Genomic DNA, 6,889 nt, shown 5'->3' on the forward strand with positions numbered 1-6,889 from the left:
TCAAAGCCTGTCAGTTCATAAATCAAGTTTGCCAATTTTCAGTGATGTAAATCAGTATGATGCAACACCGTTTACCAACTTCCATCATCAAAGACGGTCAACACGAAATCAGTGTTTCATCAAGATCGCCTGTCATTATCTTTCCATGACAATGAAGCCATGCCTGTTTAGCCGAGGATATCATCTATCCTTCAGAGTCTTTATCTTTCAATGACAATGAAGCCATGCCTGTTTAGCCGAGGATATCATCTATCCTTCAGAGTCTTTATCTTTCAATGACAATGAAGCCACGCCTGTTTAGCTGAGGATACCCTCTGTCCCTCTGAGATATTATCTTTCCATGCCTCGTGGAGCCACGCCTGTGTGCCTGAAATAGGCATAGAATCAATGACGCATCAAAAACAACAACTCTGTAATAGGATGGAATCAATGATCCCTGGAAACCAAACACTGAAATTGACATGGAGTCAATGATGCATGGAAACCAAACACTGAAATTGACATGGAGTCAATGATGTATGGAAACCAAACACTGAAATAGGCGTGGAATCAATGATGCATGGAAACCAAACACTGCCGGTTGTGCTTGGTGGGGCGTGACGTGACTGTCATGCCCACGACAAAAGGGTGAAAGGGCGGACTGCGGCACGTGCGTGGCACGAGATGACTGCACTCGCTGTGTTCTGTCCTCCGCCAGAAAATCAGATTTTTGTATTGATACATTGCCGTTTCTTCGTCTAGGGAAATAACTTTTTTTTTATCTGATAAATAAGGGTGATAAAATTTGATCGGTACAGGTGGATTATTGATGTGTTAATTTGTGTCTGTGAAGGTAAATATGCAATGATAAATATTGATGGGGTTTTTGTTTCATTGGCGAAGTCTGACTTCATTTTTGTCTGTTGACAAAATGTGCTTTATCATTCATGAAATTATACGCGTGCGCACTGTTGCGCGCGCGCGCGCGCACACACACACACACACAGACGTCCCCCCCTCTCTCTCTCCGTCTCTCTCTCTCTCTCTAACGCACGTACTTCATGTACACACACACACACGCGCGCGCGCATAGACATCATGGCAGACGGAGTCTCCAAGGACTTCAGAGAGGAAGGTAGCCGCACTAATGAATAATTCCCTGAAAGAACTGACACGACAAAGATTCCAATGACTGTCTGGCGGCATTTCCCTCTGAAAACATGCCAACCAAGGCAGGGACAAAAATGGAAGCCCCCCAAAAAGGTCAAACACGCTTTAAGAAACAAAGAGTGTCGACAGTTGTGAAAGCTGAAGGGAGAAAGTGGAAGATGGACTAAATGTTACAGAACGAATTAATGCTACCCCCAGTGACAGGCCAACTCGCCACCGCTTTTCTCAGGTCTCTGAAGTAACGGGAGTAATGACAAGAAGTCACAACGGGTTTCTGGGGAAACACCGAAAGGTTAAAATGATGTTTTTGCAACATAACAAAAGTATATTTTTGTTTTCCGTACATTGCAACCCATGGCAACGAGAGTGTTGTCCTCTGGCAAAATTATGTAAAAAGAAATCCACTCTGATAGGTACACAAATACATAAGCATGCACTCAAGGCCTGACAGGCGTCTCTCTCTCTCTCTCTCTCTCTCTCTCTCTCTCTCTCTGCGTGTGTGTGTTACTCGCTTTCGTTCCGTACAGATGTGAGCGATGTTGTGTCTCTCAGTTTGACGCTGTGTTATACTCGTACATTACACATGTATTAAGTATTCAGTATAACTACATTTATATGCGTACATGTTTGTGTGTCTCTTAGAACAACGGCAGATGTGTAAGTCGGCCAAAGTGCTAATATCTTCACCGTTGGAAAATAAAGATTCATTCATTCATTCTCTCTCTCTCTCTCTCTCTCTCTCTCTCTCTCTCTCTCTCTCTCTCTCTCTCTCTCTATATATATATATATATATATATATATATGCTACAGTCACCTCACGGTGGAACAGTGCTATAGTCACCTCATGGTGGAACAGTGCTACAGTCACCCCAAGGTGGAACAGTGCTACAGTCACCCAAAGGTGGAACAATGCTGCAGTCACCTCATGGTGGAACAATGCTGCAGTCACCCCAAGGTGGAACAGTGCTACAGTCACCTCATGGTGGAACAGTGCTACAGTCACCTCAAGGTGGAACAGTGCTACAGTCACCTCATGGTGGAACAGTGCTACAGTCACCCAAAGGTGGAACAATGCTGCAGTCACCTCATGGTGGAACAATGCTGCAGTCACCCCAAGGTGGAACAGTGCTACAGTCACCCCAAGGTGGAACAGTGCTACAGTCACCTCATGGTGGAACAGTGCTACAGTCACCTCATGGTGGAACAGTGCTACAGTCACCTCATGGTGGAACAGTGCTACAGTCACCTCATGGTGGAACAGTGCTACAGTCACCCAAAGGTGGAACAGTGCTACAGTCACCCAAAGGTGGAACAGTGCTACAGTCACCCAAAGGTGGAACAGTGCTACAGTCACCCAAAGGTGGAACAGTGCTACAGTCACCTCATGGTGGAACAGTGCTACAGTCACCTCACGGTGGAACAGTGCTACAGTCACCTCATGGTGGAACAGTGCTACAGTCACCTCACGGTGGAACAATGCTACAGTCACCCAAAGGTGGAACAGTGCTACAGTCACCCAAAGGTGGAACAGTGCTACAGTCACCTCATGGTGGAACAGTGCTACAGTCACCCCAAGGTGGAACAGTGCTACAGTCACCTCATGGTGGAACAGTGCTACAGTCACCCCAAGGTGGAACAGTGCTACAGTCACCTCATGGTGGAACAGTGCTACAGTCACCTCATGGTGGAACAGTGCTATAGTCACCTCATGGTGGAACAGTGCTACAGTCACCTCAAGGTGGAACAGTGCTACAGTCACCTCATGGTGGAACAGTGCTACAGTCACCTCATGGTGGAACAATGCTACAGTCACCTCATGGTGGAACAGTGCTACAGTCACCAAAAGGTGGAACAGTGCTACAGTCACCTCATGGTGGAACAGTGCTACAGTCACCCCAAGGTGGAACAATGCTACAGTCACCTCATGGTGGAACAGTGCTACAGTCACCAAAAGGTGGAACAGTGCTACAGTCACCCCATGGTGGAACAGTGCTACAGTCACCTCATGGTGGAACAGTGCTACAGTCACCTCATGGTGGAACAGTGCTACAGTCACCTCAAGGTGGAACAGTGCTACAGTCACCTCATGGTGGAACAGTGCTACAGTCACCCCAAGGTGGAACAATGCTGCAGTCACCCCAAGGTGGAACAGTGCTACAGTCACCCAAAGGTGGAACAGTGCTACAGTCACCCCAAGGTGGAACAGTGCTACAGTCACCCCAAGGTGGAACAATGCTGCAGTCACCCCAAGGTGGAACAGTGCTACAGTCACCAAAAGGTGGAACAGTGCTACAGTCACCCCAAGGTGGAACAGTGCTACAGTCACCTCATGGTGGAACAGTGCTACAGTCACCTCATGGTGGAACAGTGCTACATGGGTTTGTCTCCAACGCTCTTTGACGAGTGTTTTTTTTGTATCCTCTTTGTATCTTTTCTTTTCCTTTTTCATTTCTTTACCGCCTCTCCATCCTTCCTCTCCTCAACGTCCTCACCCCACACTTCTTTTCATTTCTTTACCGCCTCTCCACCCTTCCTCTCCTCAACGTCCTCACCCCACACTTCTTTTCATTTCTTTACCGCCTCTCCATCCTTCCTCTCCTCAACGCCCTCACCCCACACTTCTTTTCATTTCTTTACCGCCTCTCCACCCTTCCTCTCCTCAACGTCCTCACCCCACACTTCTTTTCATTTCTTTACCGCCTCTCCACCCTTCCTCTCCTCAACGTCCTCACCCCACACTTCTTTTCATTTCTTTACCGCCTCTCCACCCTTCCTCTCCTCAACGTCCTCACCCCACACTTCTTTTCATTTCTTTACCGCCTCTCCATCCTTCCTCTCCTCAACGTCCTCACCCCACACTTCTTTTCATTTCTTTACCGCCTCTCCACCCTTCCTCTCCTCAACGTCCTCACCCCACACTTCTTTTCATTTCTTTACCGCCTCTCCACCCTTCCTCTCCTCAACGTCCTCACCCCACACTTCTTTTCATTTCTTTACCGCCTCTCCACCCTTCCTCTCCTCAACGTCCTCACCCCACACTTCTTTTCATTTCTTTACCGCCTCTCCACCCTTCCTCTCCTCAACGTCCTCACCCCACACTTCTTTTCATTTCTTTACCGCCTCTCCATCCTTCCTCTCCTCAACGTCCTCACCCCACACTTCTTTTCATTTCTTTACCGCCTCTCCACCCTTCCTCTCCTCAACGTCCTCACCCCACACTTCTTTTCATTTCTTTACCGCCTCTCCACCCTTCCTCTCCTCAACGTCCTCACCCCACACTTCTTTTCATTTCTTTACCGCCTCTCCATCCTTCCTCTCCTCAACGTCCTCACCCCACACTTCTTTTCATTTCTTTACCGCCTCTCCACCCTTCCTCTCCTCAACGTCCTCACCCCACACTTCTTTTCATTTCTTTACCGCCTCTCCATCCTTCCTCTCCTCAACGTCCTCACCCCACACTTCTTTTCATTTCTTTACCGCCTCTCCACCCTTCCTCTCCTCAACGTCCTCACCCCACACTTCTTTTCATTTCTTTACCGCCTCTCCATCCTTCCTCTCCTCAACGTCCTCACCCCACACTTCTTTTCATTTCTTTACCGCCTCTCCACCCTTCCTCTCCTCAACGTCCTCACCCCACACTTCTTTTCATTTCTTTACCGCCTCTCCATCCTTCCTCTCCTCAACGTCCTCACCCCACACTTCTTTTCATTTCTTTACCGCCTCTCCACCCTTCCTCTCCTCAACGTCCTCACCCCACACTTCTTTTCATTTCTTTACCGCCTCTCCACCCTTCCTCTCCTCAACGTCCTCACCCCACACTTCTTTTCATTTCTTTACCGCCTCTCCACCCTTCCTCTCCTCAACGTCCTCACCCCACACTTCTTTTCATTTCTTTACCGCCTCTCCACCCTTCCTCTCCTCAACGTCCTCACCCCACACTTCTTTTCATTTCTTTACCGCCTCTCCACCCTTCCTCTCCTCAACGTCCTCACCCCACACTTCTTTTCATTTCTTTACCGCCTCTCCACCCTTCCTCTCCTCAACGTCCTCACCCCACACTTCTTTTCATTTCTTTACCGCCTCTCCACCCTTCCTCTCCTCAACGTCCTCACCCCACACTTCTTTTCATTTCTTTACCGCCTCTCCACCCTTCCTCTCCTCAACGTCCTCACCCCACACTTCTTTTCATTTCTTTACCGCCTCTCCACCCTTCCTCTCCTCAACGTCCTCACCCCACACTTCTTTTCATTTCTTTACCGCCTCTCCACCCTTCCTCTCCTCAACGTCCTCACCCCACACTTCTTTTCATTTCTTTACCGCCTCTCCATCCTTCCTCTCCTCAACGTCCTCACCCCACACTTCTTTTCATTTCTTTACCGCCTCTCCATCCTTCCTCTCCTCAACGCCCTCACCCCACACTTCTTTTCATTTCTTTACCGCCTCTCCACCCTTCCTCTCCTCAACGTCCTCACCCCACACTTCTTTTCATTTCTTTACCGCCTCTCCACCCTTCCTCTCCTCAACGTCCTCACCCCACACTTCTTTTCATTTCTTTACCGCCTCTCCATCCTTCCTCTCCTCAACGTCCTCACCCCACACTTCTTTTCATTTCTTTACCGCCTCTCCACCCTTCCTCTCCTCAACGTCCTCACCCCACACTTCTTTTCATTTCTTTACCGCCTCTCCACCCTTCCTCTCCTCAACGTCCTCACCCCACACTTCTTTTCATTTCTTTACCGCCTCTCCATCCTTCCTCTCCTCAACGTCCTCACCCCACACTTCTTTTCATTTCTTTACCGCCTCTCCATCCTTCCTCTCCTCAACGTCCTCACCCCACACTTCTTTTCATTTCTTTACCGCCTCTCCACCCTTCCTCTCCTCAACGCCCTCACCCCACACTTCTTTTCATTTCTTTACCGCCTCTCCATCCTTCCTCTCCTCAACGTCCTCACCCCACACTTCTTTTCATTTCTTTACCGCCTCTCCACCCTTCCTCTCCTCAACGTCCTCACCCCACACTTTTTTTTAAAGTCGCCATCAGCATTTGACCTATAATAAAATCAGGTTACAATCCTCCGTGATGTGGACTTTTTGCTGAAGCTGTGAGGAAAGGTCTGTAACAGTTGTCTGACGAAGGGAAAAGATCAGCGGATTGATGGGAAAGATCTTTAACAGTTGTCTGATGAAGGGAAAAGACGGATTGTGAGGAAAGGTCTTTAACAATTGTTGTCTGACGAAGGGGAAAAAAATAGATTGTGAGGAGAGTTCTTTAGCAGTTGTTGTCTGACGAAAGGAAAAAGATTGATTCAGCTTTCGGAGCGGTTTATGGGAGATCATTACCAAGTCCCAGCACGAGTTACTGCCCATTATGTGGGCGCCATTCCCTTCTCCAGTTTTCTTTGTTAATGTGCTTGCCTCCTTGCTTTGTTTGTGCTATATCTCGGACTGCGTTTCGCTTCGGCTTTTAATGACACGATGCAGGGTCTGATTTCCTTGATTGCATCACACTTTAATTTTCAGGGAGAGATTCATGGCTGTCCAGCGGAAGCTTTCTCTCTCCGGCTTTGTCTCTCTCTCTGTGTCTGCCCCCCCCCTCCCCCCTCTCTCTCTCCCTTTGTGTGTGTGTGTGTGTGTGTGTGTGTGTGTGTGTGTGTGTGTGTGTGTGTGTGTGTGTGTGTGTGTGTTGTGGAGGGATTTCGAGCAGGCAAAAGCAATAGCAAAATTTAAAAAAAATAAAGCG

This window comes from Babylonia areolata, chromosome 7, assembly GCF_041734735.1.
Source record: "Babylonia areolata isolate BAREFJ2019XMU chromosome 7, ASM4173473v1, whole genome shotgun sequence".
NCBI lineage: Eukaryota > Metazoa > Mollusca > Gastropoda > Neogastropoda > Buccinidae > Babylonia > Babylonia areolata.